This window comes from Stenella coeruleoalba (assembly GCF_951394435.1).
Source record: "Stenella coeruleoalba genome assembly, chromosome: 9".
Classification (NCBI taxonomy): domain Eukaryota; kingdom Metazoa; phylum Chordata; class Mammalia; order Artiodactyla; family Delphinidae; genus Stenella; species Stenella coeruleoalba.
Genome location: NC_137155.1, coordinates 65,900,537 through 65,926,930, shown reverse-complemented (window position 1 = coordinate 65,926,930; position 26,394 = coordinate 65,900,537). Strand labels below are relative to the sequence as shown.

At 38.2% G+C, this 26,394-nt stretch overlaps 1 protein-coding gene across 15 annotated transcripts in view; it reads right to left on the bottom strand.

The window, feature by feature from the left end:
• DNAJB9 (DnaJ heat shock protein family (Hsp40) member B9) overlaps positions 1-26,394 on the bottom strand; it is a 714,883-nt gene that overhangs the window by 223,405 nt on the left and 465,084 nt on the right. Inside the window, exon 17 of one of the 15 annotated variants that reach the window (XR_013829613.1) lies at positions 5,248-5,329. The exons of the other annotated variants lie outside the window; for them this stretch is intronic. The gene's annotated coding sequence lies outside the window, so the exon portion shown is untranslated. The remainder of the gene's footprint in view (positions 1-5,247; positions 5,330-26,394) is intronic. 15 annotated transcript variants of the gene reach the window in all.

Genomic DNA, 26,394 nt, shown 5'->3' with positions numbered 1-26,394 from the left:
TTATACATTGCTGGCAGGAATGCAAACTGGTATAGTCATGTTGGAAAGCAGTTTGGCAGTGTCTTATAAAGATAAACATGCACTCAACATACAACCCAGCTGTTGCACTCCCAGGAGAAATAGAAACATCTCTCTACACAAAAAAGTTATATTTGAATGGTCTTAGCAGCTTTATTCATAATAGGATAAAACTGAAAAAAAACCCAATCCTTATGAACTGGTGAGTGGGTAAACAATGGGTGACAGACCAATATAATAGGATAAGCAATCAAAAGTAACAAACTACTGATATTCACATAAATACATGATTTTTTGCATAGATGAATCTTAAAAGCATTATACTAAATGAAAAGTCAGAATCACCAAAAAGTAGATACTGTATGACTCCAATTTATGTAAAATTCTAGACAAGGCAAAACTATAAAGATGGAAAGGTCAGTGGTTGACTGTTCCGTGGATGGAGGAGAGGATGAACTGTAAATGGGGACATGGAACTGGGTGATGCAAATGTTCTTAGGCTTTCGCCAATTTTTGAATTATACTGTGTCTAAATTATATCTCATATAGTGGAGAATTTTGAAAAATGCTATGCAAGTACCGCTACCTATCCAAACTCACACTACAAAAACTCTCCTTATTTGAACTTAGGGACCTGAATTCCAGACAGCTACCTTCTGAAACACAAGGAGAGCAAGAGTACTGGCGACACGGAGAAGAGAAGCATCCTTGCACGGCCTTCACTGCTGGACTTTATAATGCAGGCCCCCTGCTGCAGTTTCCTCCACAGCGTGCATGTGTAGCCTTCACCCAAATATCTTCAAAATCTCTGGCAGCCTTTGCACCCCACTCACACCCCATCACCAAAACCAAAACAAAAAACAACAAAAACAAAACCCAGATCAAAAGACAGATTAGCCTTCCGGGAAGATGGCGGAAGAGAAAGACTCTGAGATCACCTTCCTCCCCACAGATACACCTGAAATACATCTACACGTGGAACAACTCCTATAGAACACCTACTGAACGCTGGCAGAAGACCTCAGACCTCCCAAAAGGCAAGAACCACCCCCCCCATACCTGGGTAGGGCAAAAGAAAAAAGAATAAACAGAGACAAAAGGATAGGGACAGCACCTGCACCAGTGGGAGGGAGCTGTGAAGGAGGAAACGTTTCCACACACTAGAAGCCCCTTCGCAGGCGGAGACTGCGGGTGGCGGAGGGGGAAAGCTTCGGCGGCCCGGAGGAGAGCACAGCAACAGGCGTGCGGAGGGCAAAGCGGAGAGATTACCGCACAGAGGATCAGGGCCGACAGGCACTCACCAGCCTGAGAGGCTTGTCTGCTCACCCGCCGGGGCGGGAGCGGCTGGGAGCTGAGGCTCGGGCTTCCTGGGGTTGGCGGCGTGAACACAGCCTGCAGGGGGTTGGTGCAACACGGCTAGCCGGGAGGGAGTCCGGGGAAAAGTCTGGACCTGCCGAAGAGGCAAGAGACTTCTTCCCTCTTTGTTTCCTGGTGCGCGAGGAGAGGGGATTAAGAGCGCTGCTTGAAGGAGCTCCAGAGACGGGCGCGAGCCGCGGCTAAAAGCACGGACCCCAGAGACGGGCATGAGACGCTAAAGCTGTTGCTGCCGCCACCAAGAAGCCTGTTTGCGAGCACAGGTCACTATCCACACCCCCCTTCCGGGGAGACCGTCCATCCCGCCACTGCCAGGGTCCCGGGATCCAAAAACAACTACCACGGGAGCACGCACGCTGCGCCTTACGCTGGTGCAACGTCACGCCGGCCTCTGCCGCGCAGGCTCGCCCAGCACTCCATGCCCCTCCCTCCCCACGGCCTGAGTGAGCCAGAGCCCCCGCATCAGCGGCTCCTTTAACCCCGTCCTGTCTGAGCGATGAAGAGACGCCCTCCGGCGACCTACACGCAGAGGCGGGGCCAAATCCAAAGCTGAACCCCGGCAGCTGTGCGAACAAAGAAGAGGGAAAGCTCTTCCAGCAGCCTCAGGTGCAGCGGATTAAATCTCCACAATCAACTTGATGTACCCTGCATCTGTGGAATACCTGAATAGAAAACGAATCATCCCAAATTGAGGAGGTGGACTTTGAGAGCAAGATTTATGATTTTTTCCTTTTCCCCTTTTTGTGAGTGTGTGTGTGCTTCTGTGTGAGATTTTGTCTGTATAGCTTTGCTTCCACCATTTGTCCTAGGGTTCTATCCTTCCTTTTTTTTTAAAATTTTTTTCTTAATAATTATTTTTTTATTTTAATAACTTTATTATATTTTATCTTACTTTATTTTATTTTACTTTATCTTCTTTCTTTCTTTCTTTTATTCCTTCCTTCCCTCCTTCCTTCTTTCCTCCCTCCCTCCCTTCTTTTTTTCTTTCTTTCTACTTCTACTAATTCTTTCTTTCTACTTTTTCTCCCTTTTATTCTGAGCCGTGTAGATGAAAGGCTCTTGGGGCTGCAGCCAGGAGTCAGTGCTGTGCCTCTGAGGTGGGAGAGCCAACTTCAGGACACTGGTCCACAAGAGACCTCCCAGCTCCACATAATATCAAATGGTGAAAATCTCCCAGAGATCTCCATCTCAACACGAGCACCCAGCTTCACTCAACGACCAGCAAGCTACAGTGCTGGACACCCTATGCCAAACAACTAGCAAAACAGGAACACAAACCCACCCATTATCAGACAGGCTGCCTAAAATCATAATAAGTCCACAGACACCCCAAAACACACCACCAGATGTGGACCTGCCCACCAGAGAGACAAGATCCAGCCTCATCCACCAGAACACAGGCACTAGTCCCCTCCACCAGGAAACCTACACAAACCACTGAACCAACCTTAGCCACTGGGAACAGACACCAAAAACAACAGGAACTACGAACCTGCAGCCTGCAAAAGGGAGACCCGAAACACAGTAAGATAAGCAAAATGAGAAGACAGAAAAAGACACAGCGGATGAAGGAGCAAGATAAACACCCACCAGACATAACAAATCAAGAGGTAATAGGCAGTCTACCTGAAAAAGAATTCAGAATAACGATAGTAAAGATGATCCAAAATCTTGGAAATAAAATAGACAAAATGCAAGAAACATTTAATAAGGACCTAGAAGAACTAAAGATGAAACAAACAACGATGAACAACACAATAAATGAAATGAAAAATACTCTAGATGGGATCAATAGCAGAATAACTGAGGCAGAAGAACGGATAAGTGACCTGGAAGATAATGTAATGGAATAACTGAGGACATGGAAAGGAGACGTGACCCATGAGCCCCCCTCTGCCCAGCAAACTGGGGGCTGGCGAATAAGCCAGAACTGCAAACAGTCCTGATTGCTTTGAGCCCCCCCCCCCCGCCGGCAAACCGGGGGCATGCGAATAAGCCAGAACTGTAAACAGTCCTGAATGCTTTGAGCACCCCCCCCCCCCCCCCCCGCGGCAAACCGGGAGCCTGCGAATAAGCATTGAGTGCTTTGGGCACTGATCCATGAGATGTCCTCAGTATAATCACAATGGTGGGAACGCAAGGAAATGTCCTTGTGCTACTTTAGTATAATCAAAATAATGGTGGGAACTTTGTGCTGCTTTTGCACTCAAGGACGAAGCACGGCATGTTTTCAAGAAAGCCCATTATTGCTTGTATAATCAATAGAAGCATATGTTGCTGCTTTGGCATTTCTGGAATGTTAAGAAAATAAGTCTTAAAATGTAAACATAGATAATGCTTTAATAAAAGCTACCACAGCAGGACAGACGGCGCTGTTTTGCCTGAGCTAGCGGCAGCCCTCTACTGCTGTGTTTCGGCACAATTCATCTCGTGTGATGAGCTTACTTTCGGCCCTGTCATAAGATAAACTACAGCATTTGGCGCCCAAACAGGGACCTGAAGGTAAGTAATCGCGTGATCGCGGGACCGAAGGGGAAATTGGTCTGCTCAAGAGTAAGCGAAACCTTCGGGAGCAGTAGAGTAACTGTAATGGGGAATTCCCATTCAGTAGAATTTCAATACATTAGATTCCTGAAACAGTTATTATGGAGTTCAGGAGTGAAAGTGAAACCAGAATCTTTTGATGAATTGTTTGCGCTGGTTCGTAAACATTGTTACTGGTTTCAACCTACTGGTCATAACCAGTTGAATTTAAAAGTTTGGAAACAGATTATGCAAGACTTAAGAAGAGCTCATCAGCATGGAGACCCTATATCTGTCCGAGTTTGGTCTCTTTGCAAATTAATTTCCCTTGCCCTGGAACCATTACAATCTGAAACGGAAAGTGAAAATGGGGCGTGCCCTCAGCGTCCGAATTCTGCTCCCGATCATTCTGCTGCTTTTCGTACTCTGTTTCGTGAGTCTCCTATAGAGGACCTTCCTCCGCCTCCTCCTCCCCTTGTGTCTGAGACAGGAGAGGATTTTTCAGGTTCCAGTGATTAAGGGGCTTTTTCTGATGATGATAAAGGTTAGGAGCAGACTAGCAAACAAAATGAGATGCCACTTTCTCAACAGAATGAGATTTCTGATATACTTTCAAAGTTAAAAAATTTGATGGTTAAATTGGAAGAAAATAAAAACAATGGTACCACTCCTTTATATCAGGAGCCATGTCCTACTATTCCTTTGGCTTCTCCTTTAGAATTAGCAGCTTATCCTGTTGGAGCCTCTCGTCAGTTTCGCTTTCCTCTAAAACCTGAATCTAATAGACTATTGTTGGAAGAAGAGATGAATAAGGAAGAAAAGCAATATTCTGAATCATTTTTTGCTTTCCCTATTGTTAGACAAGCTATGCCTGCTAATGATCAATTTCCGAATAGATATGTAAAAGTTGAGTATAACCCTCATGATGTAAAAATTTTTTAAATTTTAAAAGAAGCCATTAATGCATATGGGATGCATTCTAATTATGTTCAAGGTCTTTTGTCTAGGTATGCTTCCAAAAACATATTAATTCCTCAGGATTGGAGGCGCTTGCCAAGACTGTTCTTGAACCTGGACAATATATGCAGTTTAAGACTTGGTGGAAAAGAAGAAGGCGCCTCCACTGACCTGGGGGCAAATGAAAAAGTTTAAAGGCACTGCTAAAAATTTTGTCATTTCACAGGGTAAACCCCTCGCTAGCACCAATCTTTTTGTAGCCATGTTGGCAGTGTTGTCTGCACAGGTAATAAGCATATCAGCCAATGAGATAAATTGTACTAACCATACTTATTGGACTTACATTCCTAACCCTCCTCTTAATATGGGGGTTACCTGGTGGGATGCCCCAATTCTTGTATATGTAAATGAGTCTGGATCATTGCCTGGTCCTTTTGATGATAGAGGCCCTTTGAAGCTGGAAGAAGGAAGGATAATAGAGAATTACACGGTGGGTGTTAATGGACCTCCTATTTGTATGGGAAAGGGAGATCATTGCCTTAAAATGAATTATCAGGCATGGTTAAGTGTTGTCAAAAACGAAAGCAGATATCATGGGTTATATCCTTTGAGTGCTTATAGTTTTAAAAGTTCTAATTCCACTCTTAATGAGAATGTTTCCGCACCTTACTTGCCTCCATGCCAGGTGCCTCTCGTGGATCGATTATCGGATTGGGTCCATTGGACTCGATGCCGAGGAGAAATGGCTCGGGTTCTTGTTAATACTTCTTGGGGAAGCATCATTGATTGGAGCCCTTTTGGCTCTGCCCGAGGAAAAAGGGGTCTGAAGAATTTACACTGGCATAGAGAGGATAACACTATTTATAGCAATACTATTAACGATACCATAGTACGGCATGCTGGAGGGTTTTCTCCTCCAGGTCCTCATTTAAATGGATATCCTATCCAAAAGGACTTGTGGAAGCTTATGGCAACTTTGAAAAAGATTAATGCTTGGGTAGGACATATAGTTAACAAATCTGGAAATCACAGTTTGACTTTTCATAGAAATGTTATTCGGTATACTCGTAATTGTGTGAAATTACCTTATATATTGTTAAAGGGACCAGCTGTATGGAATGAGACTCAAGGTATTATAATGTGTAAAAATTGCTCTCTGTATACCTGCATTAACCCTACTATATCTTTTAACATATCTACTGAAAGTTTGTATATCTTATGAGCTCGGACAGGTCTTTGGCTTCCTGTCAATCTTGGAAGGGAATGGCAAGAATCTCTTCCTATGGCTGTTTTGCAATATTTAGCTGATGCATTAAAAAGAAGTAAAAGATTTGTAGGAATGTTGATTGCAGGTGTCATGGGTATTATAGCCATAACAGCTACTGCTGCAGTAGCTGGAGTTGCTTTAGAACAATCTATTCAGACCATTGATTATATAACTGATTGGCATAAAAATTCTGAAATGCTTTGGTCCTCTCAACGACAAATTGATTCGGAAATACATTCGGAAATAGCAGACTTACAAGCTGTGTTTATGTTGGGGGACCAACTTGTAAATTTACAAAGACAAAAGAAGCTACGTTGTGACTGGAATCAAAGTGCCTTTTGTGTCACTTCGGTTCCATATAATCAGTCTGCATTCCCCTGGGCAAAAATAAAAAAGCATCTATTACATCACAAAAATTTGACAGAAGAAATTGTGAATTTACAAGGGAAAATTCAACAAACTTTTCAGAAGAAATTACAACGACTTAATTCACAAGAAGTATGGACTGGAATTATTCAAGGACTTAATAATCTAAATCCCATGTTTAAATTACATGCTTTATTTGGTTCTACTGCAGGATTGCTAATGCTCATTATAATAATAATCATATGTTTAATTGTAGTCCGACAACGAGTGAAAGCTACCCGCCATGCAACATTGCAACAAGCTGCCGTGTTCTTGATGCTGCACAAGCTGCAAAAAAAAGGGGGAAATGTAGTGGAATAACTGAGGACATGGAAAGGGGACGTGACCCATGAGCCCCACCCCCCCCCCAGCAAACTGGGGGCTGGCGAATAAGCCAGAACTGCAAACAGTCCTGATTGCTTTGAGCCCCCCGGGCAAACTGGGGGCATGCGGATAAGCCAGAACTGTAAACAGTCCTGAATGCATTGAGCCCTCCCCCTCCCCCCCTGGCAAACTGGGGGCCTGCGAATAAGCATTGAGTGCTTTGGGCACTGATCCATGAGATGTCCTCAGAATAATCAGAATGGTGGGAACGCAAGGAAATGTCCTTGTGCTACTTCAGTATAATCAAAATAATGGTGGGAACTTTGTGCTGCTTTTGCGCTCAAGGACGAAGCATGGCATGTGTTCAAGAAAGCCCATTATTGCTTGTATAATCAATAGAAGCATATGTTGCTGCTTTGGCATTTCTGGAATGTTAAGAAAATAAGTCTTAAAATGTAAACATAGATAATGCTTTAATAAAAGCTACCACAGCAGGACAGACGGCGCTGTTTTGCCTGAGCTAGCTGCAGCCCTCTACTGCTGTGTTTCGGCACAATTCATCTCCTGTGATGAGCTTACTTTCGACCCTGTCATAAGATAAACTACAACAGATAAGATAGTGGAAATAACTACTGCAGAGCAGAATAAAGAAAAAAGAATGAAAAGAACTGACGACAGTCTCAGAGACCTCTGGGACAACACTAAACGCACCAACATTCGAATTATAGGGGTTCCAGAAGAAGAAGAGAAAAAGAAAGGGACTGAGAAAATCTTTGAAGAGATTATAGTTGAAAACTTCCCTAATATGGGAAAGGAAATAGTTAATCAAGTCCAGGAAGCACAGAGAGTCCCATACAGGATAAATCCAAGGAGAAATACGCCAAGACACATATTAATCAAACTGTCAAAAATTAAATACAAAGAAAACATATTAAAAGCAGCAAGGGAAAAACAACAAATAACACACAAGGGAATCCCCATAAGGTTAACAGCTGATCTTTCAGCAGAAACTCTGCAAGCCAGAAGGGACTGGCAGGACACATTTAAAGTGATGAAAGAGAAGAACCTGCAACCAAGATTACTCTACCCAGCAAGGATCTCATTCAGATTTGATGGAGAAATTAAAACCTTTACAGACAAGCAAAAGCTGAGAGAGTTCAGCACCACCAAACCAGCTTTACAACAACTGCTAAACGAACTTCTCTAGGCAAGAAACACAAGAGACGGAAAAGACCTACAATAACGAACCCAAAATAATTAAGAAAATGGGAATAGGAACATACATATCGATGATTACTTTAAATGTAAATGGACTAAATGATCCCACCAAAAGACACAGATTAGCTGAATGGATAAAAAAATAAGACCCATATATTTGCTGTCTACAAGAGACCCACTTCAGAGCTAGAGACACATATACACTGAAAGTAAGGGGATGGAAAAAGATATTTCATGCAAATGGAAATCAAAAGAAAGCTAGAGTAGCAATTCTCGTATCAGACAAAATAGACTTTAAAATAAAAACTATTAGAAGAGACAAAGAAGGACACTACAGAATGATCAAGGGATCGATCCAAGAAGAAGATATAACAACTGTAAATATTTATGCACCCAACATAGGAGCACCTCAATACATAAGGCAAATACTAGCAGCCATAAAAGGGGAAATTGACAGTAACACATTCATAGTACGGGACTTTAACACCCCACTTTCACCAATGGACAGACCATCCAAAATGAAAATAAATAAGGAGACACAAGCTTTAAATGATACATTAAACAAGATGGACTTAATTGATATTTATAGGACATTCCATCCAAAAACAACAGAATACACATTTTTCTCAAGTGCTCATGGAACATTTTCCAGGATAGATCATATCTTGGGTCACAAGTCAAGCCTTGGTAAATTTAAGAAAATTGAAATTGTTTCAAGTATCTTTTCCGACCACAACGCTATGAGACTAGATATCAATTACAGGAAAAGATCTGTAACAAATACAAACACATGGAGGCTAAACAATACACTAATAACAAAGTGATCACTGAAGAAATCAAAGAGGAAATTTAAAAAATACCTAGAAACAAATGACAATGGAGACACAACGACCCAAAATCTATGGGATGGAGCAAAAGCAGTTCTAAGAGGGAAGTTTATAGCGATACAATCCTATCTTAAGAAACAGGAAACATCTCGAATAAAGAACCTAACCTTGCACCCAAAGCAATTACAGAAAGAAGAACAAAAAAACCCCAAAGTTAGCAGAAAGAAAGAAATCATAAAAATCAGATCAGAAATAAATGAAAAAGAAACGAAGGAAATGATAGCAAAGATCAATAAAACTAAAAGCTTGTTTTTTGAGAAGATAAACAAAACTGATAAACCATTAGCCAGACTCATCAAGAAAAAAAGGGAGAAGACTCAAATCAATAGAATTAAAATGAAAAAGGAGAAATAACAACTGACACTGCAGAAATACAGAAGATCATGAGAGATTACTACAAGCAACTCTATGCCAATAAAATAGACAACCTGGAAGAAATGGACAAATTCTTAGAAATGCACAACATGCCAAGACTGAATCAGGAAGAAATAGAAAATTTGAACAGACCAATCACAAGCACTGAAATTGAAACTGTGATTAAAAATCTTCCAACAAACAAAAGCCCAGGACCAGATGGCTTCACAGGCAAATTCTATCAAACATTTAGAGAAGAGCTAACACCTATCCTTCTCAAAGTCTTCCAAAATATAGCAGAGGGAGGAACACTCCCACAATCATTCTACGAGGCCACCATCACCTTGATACCAAAACCAGACAAGGATGTCACAAAGAAAGAAAACTACAGGCCAATATCACTGATGAACATAGATGCAAAAAACCTCAACAAAATACTAGCAAACAGAATCCAACAACACATTAAAAGGATCATATACCATGATCAAGTGGGGTTTATTCCAGGAATGCAAGGATTCTTCAATATACACAAAACAATCAACTTGATAAACCATATTAACAAATTGAAGGAGAAAAACCATAAGATCATCTCAATAGATGCAGAGAAAGCGTTCAACAAAATTCAACACCCATTTATGATAAAAACCCTGCAGAAAGTAGGCATAGAGGGAACTTTCCTCAACATAATAAAGGCCATATATGACAAACCCACAGCCAACATCGTCCTCAATGGTGAAAAACTGAAAGCATTTCCACTAAGATCAGGAACAAGACAAGGTTGCCCACTCTCACCACTCTTATTCAACATAGTTTTGGAAGTTTTAGCCACAGCAGTCAGAGAAGAAAAGGAAATAAAAGGAATCCAAATTGGGAAAGAAGAAGTAAAGCTGTCACTGTTTGCAGATGACATGATACTATACATAGAGAATCCTAAAGATGCTTCCAGAAAACGACTAGAGCTAATCAATGAATTTGGAAAAGTAGCAGGATACAAAATTAATGCACAGAAATCTCTGGCATTCCTATACACTAATGATGAAAAATCTGAAAGTGAAATCAAGAAAACACTCCCATTTACCATTGCAACAAAAAGAATAAAATATCTAGGAAGAAACCTACCTAAGGACACAAAAGACCTGTATGCAGAAAAGTATAAGACACTGATGAAGGAAATTAAAGATGATACAAATAGATGGAGAGATATACCATGTTCTTGGATTGGAATAATCAACATTGTGAAAATGACTCTACTACCCAAAGCAATCTACTTATTGAATGCAATCCCTATCAAACTACCAGTGGCATTTTTCACAAAACCATAACAAAAAATTTCACAGTTTCTATGGAAACACAAAAGACCCCGAATAGCCAAATCAATCTTGAGAACGAAAAATGGAGCTGGAGGAATCAGGCTCCCTGACTTCAGACTATATTACAAAGCTACAGTAATCAAGACAGTATGGTACTGGCACAAAAACAGAAAGATAGATCAATGGAACAGGATAAAAAGCCCAGAGATAAACCCACGCACATATGGTCACCTTATCTTTGATAAAGGAGGCAGGAATGTACAGTGGAGAAAGGACAGCCTCTTCAATAAGTGGCGCTGAGAAAACTGGACAGGTACATGTAAAAGTATGAGATTAGATCACTCCCTAACACCATACACAAAAGTAAGGTCAAAATGGATTAAAGACCTAAATGTAAGGCCAGAACCTATCAAACTCTTAGAGGAAAACATAGGCATAACACTCTATGACATAATCACAGCAAGATCCTTTTTGACCCACCTCTTAGAGAAATGGAAATAAAAACAAAAATAAACAAATGGGACCTAATGAAAGTTCAAGTCTTTTGCACAGCAAAGGAAACCATAAACAAGACCAAAAGACAACCCTCAGAATGGGAGAAAATATTTGCAAATGAAGCAACTGACAAAGGATTAATCTCCAAAATTTATAAGCAGCTCATGCAGCTCAATAACAAAAAAACAAACAACCCAATCCAAAAATGGGCAGAAGACCTCAATAGACATTTCTCCAAAGAAGATATACAGACTGCCAACAAACACATGAAAGAATGCTCAACTTCATTAATCATTAGAGAAATGCAAATCAAAACTACTATGAGATATCATCTCACACCAGTCAGAATGGCCATCATCAAAAAATCTAGAAACAATAAATGCTGGAGAGGGTGTGGAGAAAAGGGAACTCTCTTGCACTGTTGGTGGGAATGTAAATTGATACAGCCACTGTGAAGAACAGTATGGAGGTTCCTTAAAAAACTACAAATAGGGCTTCCCTGGTGGTGCAGTGTTTTAGAGTCCGCCTGCCGATGCAGGGGACACGGGTTCGTGCCCCAGTTCGGGAAGATCCCACATGCTGCGGAGCGGTTGCGCCTGTGAGTCATAGCCGCCGAGCCTGCGCATCCAGAGCCTGTTGCTCCGCAACGGGAGAGGCCACAACAGTGTGAGGCCCGCGTACCACAACAAAACAAAACAAAACTACAAATCAAACTACCATATAACCCAGCAATCCCACTACTGGGCATATACCCTGAGAAAACCAGAATTCAAAAAGAGACATGTACCAAAATGTTCATTTCAGCTCTATTTACAATAGCCCGGAGATGGAAACAACCTGGAAAAAGAAACGAAATTGAGCTATTTGTAATGAGGTGGATAGACCTAGAGTCTGTCATACAGAGTGAAGTAAGTCAGAAAGAGAAAGACAAATACCGTATGCTAACACATATATATGGAATTTAAGAAAAAAAAAAAAGTCATGAAGAACCTAGGGGTAAGAGAGGAATAAAGACACAGACCTACTAGAGAATGGACTTGAGGATATGGGTAGGGGGAAGCGTAAGCTGTGACAAAGCGAGAGAGAGGCATGGACATATACACACTAACAAACGTAGTAAGGTGGATGTCTGGTGGGAAGCAGCCGCATGGCACAGGGATATTGGCTCGGTGCTTTGTGACAGCCTGGAGGGGTGGGATAGGGAGTGTTGGAGGGAGGGAGATGCAAGAGGGAAGAGATATGGGAACATATGTATATGTATAACTCATTCACTTTGTTATAAAGCAGAAACACAACATTGTAAAGCAATTATACTCCAATAAAGACATAAAAATAAAAACAAAACCCAAATCTCATACAGATTTTTTTTTTTTTTTTTTTTTTTTTTGCGGTATGTGGGCCTCTCACCGTTGTGGCCTCTCCCATTGCGGAGTATAGGGTCCGGACGTGCAGGCTCAGGGGCCATGGCTCACGGGCCCAGCTACTCCACAGCATGTGGGATCTTCCCGGACCGGGGCACGAACCCGTGTCCCCTGCATCGGCAGGCGGACTCTCAACCACTGAGCCACCAGAGAAGACCCTCATACAGATTTAATGTTTGTATGATCTTCCACAGAGGAAATAATATTTTCCTTCCAGGAGCTCCTCTGAGACTTTACTTGCCTCTAACTTAAAACTTTTCAAATTCAATGTGTATTATTATATTTTATTTACATTTATCTACTCTATTGGATTGCTCCTTATTATGAAAGCTATTTCTGGTAATTAGTTTTTGTGGCCTTACAATGCTTTGGTACAGTGGCACTGACTCAGTAAAGCATATTTCAATGTTTTTTCATGTGTGTGATTGGTCTAATTGTCTTCAGGAACTTCTTCCTACAATCCAAGCTATTAGATATAACCATCTTTTCTTACAAGCTAATATTTCTTATAAAGTCTGAGAATTTAATGCCATTTTGAACATTTATTTGTTTACATTAAACAAATTTTATATTAAATTAAAATGTATTTTAATTATCATATTGAACATTTGTTTCTGTTTATATTAAATTCAAATTCTATTATAGATTAGAAAAGAGAAAAGTGTATGTGTGAGTGTGTGTATGTGTGTCCCTTTTATAAATTATACCATATGCCTATCAGATTATCAGTTACTTGAATATTTATTATAAGGTGTCCACTTAATATGAAAAATATTATGAGTGCATTTCTGTAATTTTTTCTTCCATCTTTTCCTCCTCTCTCCAGGTTCCTGTTTTGTTAAAGAAAGAAGATAATTTAAAAACTCAAAAACCTATCCTTTAAAACCATATACTGAGGACATAACGCTTGTAGAATTCATAAGCACTAGAAAAATATACATATAAATTTTAAAAACAATTATTTATTTAAAGTTCTGGGTGATGGAATCTTTTCTTTCACATCACTTATTTTTCACTATTTTTATTTGCTATTTGAAGTGGTATCTACTCAAAAAATATTAATCAGTGATAATTCAACTTATGCATATATTCACACAATATAATTATTTATACTAATTGAAAAGCAATTAGAATTTAAAATGTTCTATATAATCAAATTAGTACTTTTGAAAATATAACACATTTCTTCCTGCAAGTATAAATTATAGTTGAAAATTTATCAATAATGTTACCCAGAAATAAATAATAAATAAATGTCTCTCTGTGGCTTATAAAGAATGTATTCTCTTCAAACATCTCCCAGATTTTAACATTTTGTAGACACATTTTTTTAGTTTCCTTTAAATGTGAAAGACAAATAGTTGATATTAATGAAAAATGCTCTTCTAAGAAAGTGTAAAGCAGTTTTATTTTAGTTCATTCTGAATGAAAGGAAAAATTTTATTCAAATGCAAATGCCAAAATGTGAACTAACAGCATTCGTCTGTCCAAGTTAGTAATCTGTCGCTTCAGTTATCAGAAAATGAAGTGAGTCATTTACAGTCTTGCATTTATAATGTTGATCCAGTGAATATAGTTGATCTCATAGATCAGAAATTCATAAGTTCAACTCTGACACCTCTCATTTTTTATATCTATTTTGGTACTATTTATGCGTAGACTGTTGAGAGTTTTCAAGTAAAAGAAACTGTACATTTGATCCTTATTTATGAAAACAGCAAAAAATTATAATTAATAAAAATATAAAGCTTGAGTTAAATTCTTATCTTAAAACACTGGCCTGGAATTTTAGGGACCATTGTAGCCACAGACAAGCACTGCACCAAACATCAAGTAAGCCATTGAGAATCATCAGTTCATCTCATACAGATCATCACAGGACCGGAATGTTGAACGTGTGCCCTCTATTTCATGGAGAAATCTATGTATAAAAGCCCCTGTATATAATAAAAGTTCCCAGCAGCCGGGGTCGGGGGGACAGAAAGATACATACTCAAAAGCATTTCTATTGAATAATTTACTGTTATGATTAGCACCTTCAGCCTATTTAATAATGTTCAAACAATGTTAAATATACTGTCCAAGAAAAGACCTATTTTTAACCAATCTAATAGTACTCATTTTGAAACTGACCCTTCACAATTCTTCTGGATCTCAAGGGAACCTCAGCTCCTGTTATCTCTACTCACTAGTGTGGAGCAATTAACACATACCCCAGCAGCTTAGTTTCTGTTTGACTGTGATTATTTTTAAAGTGTCAGGGAACTGAAACCATAGTCTTATAAGACAGGTCATGACATGAAGAAACAGTCTCTCTAAAACCATGGTATAGTCACTGTTCCACAGGTTTAAACTGAGAGGCAGTTCTCCAAATGTATTTACCCTAGTTAATGCCTAGCAAGGATTTAGTTATCTATTCTGTACTGTATTACTTTGACATGGACATTTTGCAGATTTAGGAAAGATGCTTCAAAAGTGGAAAGAATAAGCTGGAATAAATCTTTAGCCTTAAGAATTAGATGGTTAGGATAAAGATAATGTAGTTCAAACCCTTTTTATTTCACAGATAAATAGAACTCTAACTCAGTATTTTATCTATCTATCTATCATCTATCTATTTCATCTACCTGCTATCTATCTGCCTGTCTACCATCTATTGCTCTGTAAAAACCTACTCCAAAATTTAGGAGTTTAAAAAGCTTTTTGTATTGCATTGATTTGTGGGTCAGGAAATCAGTAGGGCTCCTTTGTGCATTTCTTCTATTATACATGGAGCTGACTGGATCACTTTGTGGTATCAAGTTGGTCCCTGAGCTGTTCTGAAGAACCTAAGAGGGCTCCAAGCATATGCCTGATAACAGAGCAGAAGAGGGTAAGGCAGGAGACAGCTGTACTTCTCCTCTTTATGTTGTCTGAAGGACTCTTCCTGGATTTTCTCTAGTAGGGTAGCCAGATTTAATATATGGAGGCTTATAATATATATTATTCCAGAGATCCAGACAGGAGCTGACTGTTCTTTTAAAGACGATGCTTTACTCCACTTGTCAAGGTAGTCATACACCAGCCTAGATTCAAGTGGTAGGGAAGCAGACCTCATCACTCACTGTAATGAGTGCCAAAGAATTTTTGCCATTTTAAATATGCCATAGTTCTGCCTATGGACACTAATTATTTCCATTTCTCCCACATGCAAAATACACTCGGCTCTTCCCAAGATTCCCCGAAAGTCTTATCCTATTTCAACACCGACTTCACGTTTAATATCTTAGTATCTAAATTAAGTCCAGGTGTGAATAACATGCCCTGGGTAAAATTCCTTTTAATCAAAAGATTTGTGAATTAAAGAAATAAATTATATGCTTCCCTCCATATTTACCCATAAGATAGAATGAAAAGTTTCTTCTTTAGTAAATCTATGCGAGGCCACTAGAACCCAGTTGGCCGTTTGCAAATTATGCCTGGAAAGCTCCTTAGTTTAAACCATTATGTATATTTCTGATATTCCCTATTACTGTTGGTGACAGTGTTGCTGAATTTTCCACCACTACATAAAAAGGACCACTTTTAATCCAGCCATCAAATACAACTTCCTTACTGTCCTTCAAGCCCTCATCTACTTTCAAGCTTTTACTATCAGTCTCCTTGAGGTCCCCTGTCTATCCACTGCTGGCCCAAAGCCAATGCCACATGTTTCAGGTTTTAGTTATGGTAGCATCCCACTTCCAGGTAACAAATTCAGTTCCAGTTATCTATTGCTGCATCATAAACTATCGGGTACTTAATGGCTTCAGATAAAAACTTTATTTTTTATAACTCATGATTTTGTGAGTCAGCAAAAGCCAGTCTGAGCAGAAGTGGAACTCTGAAAAAGATTTCTATTAAATAAATTGCTAGTTTGACTAGCAATTCCAGCCTGTTTAAAGAATAATGTTCAGACAGCATAAAAAACGTTCACTATGAAAAGAGCTATGTGTAAGCAATAGTCCAAGTTGCCTAGCTGGCTAGGCAATTCTGCTTCACGTGTCATTCACTGAGATTATTCAGTGGTATTTAGGGAGTGGCTGAGCTGAACTGGAGGGTTCAACAGAGCTTCAATCACATCCCTACACCTTTACAGTGACAGTTAGCTGGGCTCATAGTAGCCCTTCACCCTCTCCCTTTACTCTCAGGGACATGCCATGTGTTCTTGCTCTCCAGGTAGCGGGGCTTCCGATACTGCAGTCCAGGGATCCCAGAGACCAAGGTGAAGCCATTAGTCCTCTTAAAGGCTAGGGTAGTAACTCGCTGAGTGTCAATTCTGCTATCTTCCAAATCGGTCACAAGCCAGCCCAGAAGCAAGGGTGGATAAAAGGATCCCACTTCTGAGTAGGAAGACTGTCCCAAAATGTGTGATAATTTTTAATCCATCACAAGCAGCATGCCCAAGATCACTCAGAGTTAGTAGAGTAGCTCGGGTTTGGATTCAGGTCTCCTAAACCCCAACTTTTCTTTTTAAATGTTTACATTGTCTTTAGATATGGGTTTCTGCTTCATCTTCACCTTTTTTTTTTTCTCTTTAAGACAAATTTGTCTTTATTTTTTTGAATAAAGTATTCAGGGAGTGGCTGAGCTGAACTGGAGGGTTCAACAGAGCTTCAATCACATCCTTTCACAGTCTCAGATGAACAAATTATCTGAGTGACTTTTCATACCAGAGTCTGGAGATATAAAGGTTACCCTCCCTGTGGTCAAGGGAATCACTCAACATTTTTAACATGCAATATCCTTTGTCCATATTTTTTAGTTTATAACAAAATATTTCAGTTAAATGAAATATATCTGCAAATAATATAATAAATGCCGTGCACCCAGCAATCACTTAAAAATAAAATATTACTTATCTATATAATAGTCTGTGTTCCTCCTTTTGATCTCATTCCTCTCCATCTCCTCCAGAGTAACCACTATAATGTGGAAAGTGTTTGTACGTCTGCATAGATCTATATCCATATCTATGTCTATAGCTATATTTAGTATTTTTTTCTTCTGATCATTGCCATTCTATATCTTTTGCCCATTTTTACATGCAAATCTTGTTTGAAAGTTTTTTTTAATTTATGTATTTCAGTTATTAATGTTAGGCATTTATGTATCTTGCAGTTACCGTCTCCTGGACCATGGACCATAGGATCATCATGTCACTTAATGCTGTCTTTTAGAAAATAGATGTTGCTCATTTTAACATTTCACTTTTCCTGATTTTCATTTCTCCTATAACTAGTTTCTGGGCATGATAGGAGGTAAGCATATATTTTATTTGTTTCATATGAATAACTATTTCCACCATCATTATAAATGTAGGAGTTAATTCTTTCCCTCACTGGTCTGTGGTGCCACATATGTCCTAAAGCAGGGTTTAAAATGTATTGTTTTCTCTGTTTTGTGCCATTATTCCATTTATCTAACTCTTAACACAAATACTACCACATTATTTTTGAGATCTATGTGGCAAATACCCTCAGCTTATTCTTTTTCAAATCTTCTCTTAATAATTTTTGGCCCTCTCAATCACTTTGTAAGTGATATAATCAACTTGTCCATTCCATAAAAACCATGAAGGGATCATAATTGCTAATGCATTAAATTCATGTATCAATTAGGACTGAATTACCCTATATGTATTATTAAGACTTTTCAGGCATAGATATGAATACCTCTATGTTCAATTCTTTAATGCTTTTCAAGAAAATGTTATAATTTTCCCGTAAACATTTTACACACTTTCTTTATATTTATTACATAGTGCTTTACAGTTTTTATTGTTTTTATAGTGTTATCTTATTTGTTGCTGCTGTGTATAAGAACATAATGCATTTATGATCTTATATATGGCTACCCTGCTAAACTCACATTAATCCCAAATATTTCTCTCAAATTTTCAAGGTACAAATACAAATATATTGTGTGGGGATACTGACAATTTTTTCTTACTTTCAAAATCATACAACTTTTATTATATTTTTGTGTTCCAGCCCTACTTAGGGCCTCAAGCACAATGTTGGATAAAAATGGCCACAGCAGGCATTCTTGTCATTTTCCTGATTTAAAAGAAAACACTTCTACCTTTCACAAAATAAGACTGATATTTGCCGAGATTTTAGGAGACCTTTTCCCAGTTACTCCAAATTTACTTAGTTTTGTTTTTTTCTTTTTTTTTAACATCTTTATTGGCGTATAATTGCTTTACAATGGTGTGTTATTTTCTGCTTTATAACAAAGTGAATCAGTTATACATAGACATATGTTCCCATATCTCTTCCCTCTTGCGTCTCCCTCCCTCCCACCCTCCCTATCCCAACCCTCTAGCTGGTCACAAACCACCTAGCTGATCTCCCTGTGCTATGCGGCTGCTTCCCACTAGCTATCTATTTTACATTTGGCAGTGTACATATGTCCATGCCACTCTCTCACTTTGTCCCAGCTTACCCTTCCCCTCCCCATATCCTCAATTCCATGCTCTAGTAGGTCTGTGTCTTTATTCCCGTCTTACCCCTAGGTACTTCATGACCTTTTTTTTCCCTTAGATTCCATATATATGTGTTAGCATATGGTATTTGTTCTTTACTTTCTGACTTACTTCACTCTGTATGACAGTCTCTAGGTCTATCCAACTCACTACAAATAACTCAATTTTGTTTCTTTTTATGGCTGAGTAATATTCCATTGGAGATATATGCCACATCTTCGTTATCCATTCATCTGTTGATGGACACTTAGGTTGCTTCCATGTCCTGGCTATTGTAAATAGAGCTGCAACGAACATTGTGGTACATGACTCTTTTTGAATTATGGTTTTCTCAGGGTATATGCCCCGTAGTGGGATTGCTGGGTCGTATTATAGTTCTATTTTTAGTTTTTTAATCAACCTCCATACTGTTCTCCATAGTGGCTGTATCAATTTACATTCCCACCAACAGTGCAAGAGGGTTCCCTTTTCTCCACACCCTCTCCAGCATTTATTGGTTGCAGATTTTTTGATGATGGCCATTCTGACTGGTGTAAGGTGATACCTCATTACAGTTTTGATTTGCATTTCTCTAATGATTAGTGATGTTGAGCATCCTTTCATGTGTTCTTGGCAATCTGTATATCTTCTTTGGAGAAATGTCTATTTCGGTCTTCTGCCCATTTTTGGATTGCATTGTTTGCTTTTTTAATACTGAGCTGCATGAGCCGCTTGCAAATTTTGGAGATTATTCCTTTGTCAGTTGCAAATATCTTCTCCCATTCTGAGGGTTGTCTTTTCGTCTTGTTTATGTTTTCCTGTGCTGTGGCCAAGCTTTTAAGTTTCATTAGATCCCATTTGTTTATTTTTTTTATTTCCATTTCTCTAGGAGGTGGGTCAAAAAGGATCTTGCTGTGATTTATGTCATAGAGTGTTCTGCCTATGTTGTCCTAAGAGTTTCATAGTGTCTGGTCTTACATTTAGGTCTTTAATCCATTTTGAGTTTATTTTTGTGTATGCTGTTAGGGAGTGTTCTAATTTCATTCTTTTACATGGAGCTCTCCAGTCTTCCCAGCACCACTTATTGAAGAGGCTATCTTTTCTCCATTGTATATTCTTGCCTCCTTTATCAAAAATAAGGTGACCATAGGTGCGTGGGTTTATCTCTGGGCTTTTCATCCTGTTCCATTGATCTATATTTCTGTTTTTGTGCCAGTATCATGCTGTCTTGATTGCTGTAGCTTTGTAGTATAGTCTGAAGTCAGGGAGCCTGATTCCTCCAGCTCTGTTTTTCATTCTCAAGATTGCTTTGGCTGTTCGGGGTCTTTTGTGTTTCCATACAAATTGTGAAAATTTTTGTTATAGTTCTGTGAAAAATGACATTGGTAGTTTGATAGGGATTGCACTGAATCTGTAGATTGCTTTGGATAGTATAGTCATTTTCACACTGCTGATTCTTCCATTCCAAGAACATGGTATATATCTCCATCTGTTTGTATCATCTTTATTTTCTTTCACCAGTGTCTTATAGTTTTCTGCATGCAGGTCTTTTATTTCCTTAGGTAGGTTTATTCCTAGGTATTTTATTCTTTTTTTGCAATGGTAAATGAGAGTGTTTCCTTAAATTCTCTTTCAGATTTTATCATTAGTTTATAGGAATGCAAGAGATTTCTGTGCATTAATTTTGTATCCTGCTACTTTACCAAATTCATTGATTAGCTCTAGTAGTTTTCTGGTAGCATTTTTAGGATTTTCTATGTATAGTATCATGTCATCTGCAAAGAGTGACAGCTTTACTTCTTCTTTTCCGATTTGGATTCCTTTTATTTCTTTTTCTTCTCTGACTGCTGTGGCTAAAATTTCCAAAACTATGTTGAATAATAGTTGTGAGAGTGGACAAACTTGTCTTGTTCCTGATCTTAGTGGAAATGGTTTCAGTTTTTCACCATTGAGAACGATGTTGGCTGTGCGTTTATCATATATGGCCTTTATTATGTTGAGGTAAGTTCCCTCTATGCCTACTCTCTGGAGGGTATCATAAATCGGTGTTGAATTTTTTTGAAAGTTTTTTCTGCATCTATTGAGATGATCATACGGTTTTTCCCCTTCAATTTGTTAATATGGTTTATCACATTGATTGATTTGTGTATATTGAAGAGTCCTTGCATTCCTGGGATAAACCCCACTTGATCATGGTGTATCATCCTTTTAATGTGCTGTTGGATTCTGTTTCTTGCATTGTTTTTGATAGTACAAGACAATACGCACAAATTCTCCCAACTTTGCATTTTTGTGACAAGGAGACAAAGAATTCAGACCCCAAGAATAAATAACACTAGGTATGAGATAAAGGGAAATGAAATCATAATGTTATTTTATATTAACTGCAGAGAGAAGTCCTCTTTGACTAAATGCTGTTGTTAGTTTCCTGTGGCTACTGTAACAAAGTACCACAAACTCGATGGCTTTGAAACAACAGAAATGTACAGTTCTAGAGGCTAGCTGTCTGAAATCAAGGTATCAGCAGGTTGGTTCCTTCTGAGAGGGAAGGATCTGTTCTTGGCCTCTCTCCTTGGTACACAGAGGACCATCTATGTATCTATAAGTTCATAAGGTAATCTTCCTGTATGTATGTCTGTGTCCAAAATGTACTTTTTTATAAGGATACCAGTCATATTGGATTAAGGCCCACCTTAATGACCTCATCTTAATATAACTAATTACTTCTGCAACAACCCAATTTCCAAGTAAGATCACATTCTGAGATACTGAGTGTTAGGACTTCAACATATGAATTTGGTAGGGGGAGGTGGTGGGGCGGTGGGAGAACAATTCAACCAATAACAGATGCTAATTGAGAAGAGCTCTGAATAAGGAGGGAAAGATAAACACAAGACTTTCTTGGGCAAGAGTGTTCCAGGCAGAGGGAGTAGTCAAAGGTATGAGATGGGAGCTTGCCTGGCATTTCCCAAGAAGAGCATCCAGTGTGTGTGATGCAGAGTGAAGGGGGGTGGTGGTGGTGGAAGAAGATAGGATCAGAAAATCAGTAAGGGACCAGATCAGGAGGAGCCTGGCACAAGATGCCTGGTAAAGCATGGTAAGGACTTGTAGTTTATTCCATGTGATATAGGAAATCACTGAGAGTTTTGAGCAGATGAGTGGCAAGATCTGACTTTGTAAATAAATAGAGATGTCAAGTATAGAAGCAAAGAAACTTGTTATGCAGTTATCACAACAATGCACAGGTAAGATAATGGTGGTTGCTAAGATAGTATGGTAAGGAGAAACCATGAGAATTATTTGATACTAGATGCATTTTGAAGAAAGATGCACATATTTTGCTAACAGGTTGGAGTATTACTTAGGAATGCTTACATTAATATCTCAGGCTGTAATTTTTCAGACCATATGGGTAATATAAATTTGAACTTTAAACTTGCAGTAAGAGTCAGGAAGATGGCAGAATAGGAGGTCTCCATCTCTTGTCCCCTATGAAAACTTGCAGTGGGGAAGGCCTGTGATTAGATATTCTGAGGGGAAACCTTTTTTAAAAAATTAAATTCCCAGAATGCAGGCTGAATTAAATCACTTTCTAGCTTCCTTTCCTTTGATAGGTTGGTAGATTTCTTCTACTCCTATTTTACTTAAAAGTGTAGAGCAGAGCTCTGGGAACACAATTCTCCATATTGAGAAGATACAGAGTCTTAACTGCCCCTTCACCATCTATTCCATGCCCACCCTTACTTAGGGGCTGTTAAGATTTCAGTCTCTAGGTCAAGAAGATAACAAACATATTGAGGGAGCCATGCTTTAGATATAGCTTATCTACTACAGGTCATTCTTTGCATCTGGAGTCAAGAGATTTTTCTTTATGTTATTTAAACTTAGCCTGCATTTAATGTAAAATTGTATCCAATACTCCTGGTAGCTTGAAGCTGGGAGAGTTGCTACAGGTATATGTTCCAATAAAGGGACAGAAACATGTATACTATATTCATGATAAAGTGAAATGACATGCTCTAACTGAATTTACAATACAACTCCAACAGCTGAAGGATGTTAAATGATGAACATGACTGCTCTTCTTACAAAACTGCACATTCATCTTGGTAACATGTACATATTATTGTTTCTTAGCATCTATGCTTATGATTCTTTTATTCAAGAGACTGTGTTTCCTTTTGTTTTGAAACTCTTGATATATCAGGCTTTCACATTGTTTGAGTTATTACTGTTCAGTGTTAATATTAATGTTGAAATTAAGTGTAAAATTGGTGCAACACCATCATTTTAATGCTTAAGGTGTTTTGTTTTTGTTTGTTTGGTATCAGTACAAGAAATTGAAAAAAAATAAAGTTGCTACTAAAACAAGAAGAAAAGAAACTTTTGATAATTCCATTCCTTATAGGACATATAATCATAAGCATTAACCATAATGGTAATACTGACATTTAGACTACAAAGGTATTTAATGTATAATTAAACATTTTTAGTAATTCTTATAAAGTTTAACATGAAAAGAAAAGTATACAATCCATAAATATAAAGCCCTATAAATTCACAAAGTGAGTATATCGTTTTAACCAAAACTCCAAGAAACAAAATTTCACCAGCACCCCTGGAAACCTCCCTTTGCACACCTGTCTAGTCCACACTGCTTCTTCTCGCCATGAGTAATCACTATTTGGGCTTAAGACAGCATAGACAAGATTTGAGTATTTTTGAGCTTCATAGAAATGCAGTCATTCAGCATGCAGTTTAAATAATGTTTGTGAAAATTATTCATTATTTTGTATGTAGTTTTAGTTTGTTTATTCTCAAAGCATTTTAGTATTATTTATTGTGCTACTGATGAGAATTTGGGTTGTTTTCAGTTTGGGACTATAACAAATATTCCTTATATGAACTTTATCATGCATGCCTTTTGATGGTCATATATGTACCTATGCATTTCTTTTGAGCATATACTTAGGAATGGCACTGCTGCCACTCTTCTGTCAACTACAATCCCTTTTCGCTACTTTTCACATTACTTTTCTCTATTCTTTACTTTGTATCTTTTTTACCCTTTCAGGGTTTCATTGTGGATATTTTCTATTAGCCTGCCTTCTAGTTCCTTGATCTTTTATTCTGCTAAATTCTTAATATCAAATAATGCATTTTTCATGCATACAATTTTTATTTGATATTTTAATAAATTCAAAATTTCTGTTGAAATTCTTTATCTATTAATCCAACTTCTTAACACTTCCTTCCTTCCTTTTTGAACATATAAATTATACTTCTTCCAAAGTTCTGGATAGGTAATTCCAGAATCTAGGTCAATTATGGCTTTGTTTTTATTTTCTATTTTTTCTCTTGGCTTCTATATAATCAAATCCCTGTATACTTGAGGTTTTCTTGGGAGGGTTGTTGTTGTTTTAAATAAATACTGGAAATAGTAAAAATAATTAAAGATTATCCAGTTAATATTATTAATAATATTAATTAAATTATAATATATAATCTAATGTAATTCATTAAAATAATTTTTAATTAATAAAAATTCACTCATTTTTTTCTCTAGGCAGATGTATTAGATATTATGTTATTTAATGTTCCCAATGACACTACGTAGTAGGTAATATTATTACTTCCATTTTATAGGTAAAAGCATTGAGGTTTGATTAACAGTAGCTGAGCCACTACTGCTCCTACTTATAGAAATATTCTCACTGGTTAAGTCTAGTTCCCTCTTATTGAAGTAACAATCCATCCATGTTCCTCTTGCCCCACAATGTACAGGGGGACATATAAGTATCCAGAAATGCTAAAAGGCAGGATGCACATGAGTTGTGATAAGGGACATTCATACTTAAGATCAGTTCACCCTGAATCTCTTCCAATTTTCCAACCTGGTCTTCTGCAATGAAAAAAAAAATACTACTGATAATAATTAATCAGTAAAAATTCTCTCTTCCCCTTCTACTATATTCCCTCTCCAATTTAAATTTCGTTGCTACTCAGCATTCTCTCTCCGCTTACCTCAGGCCACTCCTGTGTAGCATCCAAATACCAACTCTGCAAGAAAGTGTCTAAGAAGAGAATCATCACCTCATACCTAATCTGGTAATTTCCTTTAATCTTTGCTTCTACTTCAATGTGGGTTGTGGTGGGTGGGATTGGGAAAGGAAAATTATATGAGAAAGAAAAGTTTGAGAGAAATGTTCAAATTAATCTGTTAAACTACCTTGCCACAAAGAAGTTAAGCAAATTGCCTAGAACAGTATTATGCAGAAGAAACTGAAGCTGCACCCACGAGGTGGCCCTTTCTGAAGCCGGTGCCTATCTGAAGGCTTTACTCGACCAATAAGGCTTCTCCTTCAGGATGATTAAGTGCTCTTCCTCTATGGATACACTTATTACACTGCGTTCACAATATCTAACTATGTTTCTCCCTCTTATACACTGTAAGTCACTAGAGGTCATTGCTCACAACTTTTTATTTATTTACTATCTTGCCTCTATTCTTCCCTTCACAAAAACTTATTGAAAGAGAAGTTGACAGTTGCTCTGTACCTTCCCATAACCCATTCACTCTTTACCCAATGCAGTCTACCTATGCTGTCTCATTGTATCAAAAGTCCTCTTATTAACAACACTAGTTATTATCTTACGTTGTGCCAAAAATCACCCTTATTACCAAGTTCCACAGACAGACTTCAGGCTATCATATTTAAGATCTCTGGAACAAATAACTAATCACTTTCTCTTGAATTCCTCTCTTCCTTCTGTTTCCATGACACTTTTCTCCTTTGATTAACTTCCTATGCCTCTAGACAGTCCTTTTCAATTCCTTCTGTGTGCTGCAATTTCTCTATGGAGCCCCTATGTGCCTCTATTCATTTACATTCCTCCTTCCATTCTGCACACTTCACCTAACATAGCATCTGCTGGGACCATATGCTCCTAAAGAGATTTATCAGGTTACACAGGTCGACCACATGGCCAATTGATCCACTGACTCCACTGATAATATCTTCTTTTATCTCTTTTCTACAGAACAGGTGTCCTTATCTTTCTCAGAAAAAAACAAAAGAAAACTGTAGTTGATGAGGTCAACTGACTTCCTGGCAAAGTGCTATCAGGAAATCCATTTGTCTGAGAAAGGAAGCAACTCCATCTGAGTGCTAATGATGTCTGCCACAAACACAGGGAGACAGTCAAGGGAATGCCAATCTCTGAGGTTTCACACTCCCACAGAATATTTACTTTTGTTCTTTTATTGTCACCTATACCTGGATTATACATATCAAATTGGTTCCATGACTAAACTGAGTCATATCCATATCCTACTGCAGACAAACAAAGTAAATCC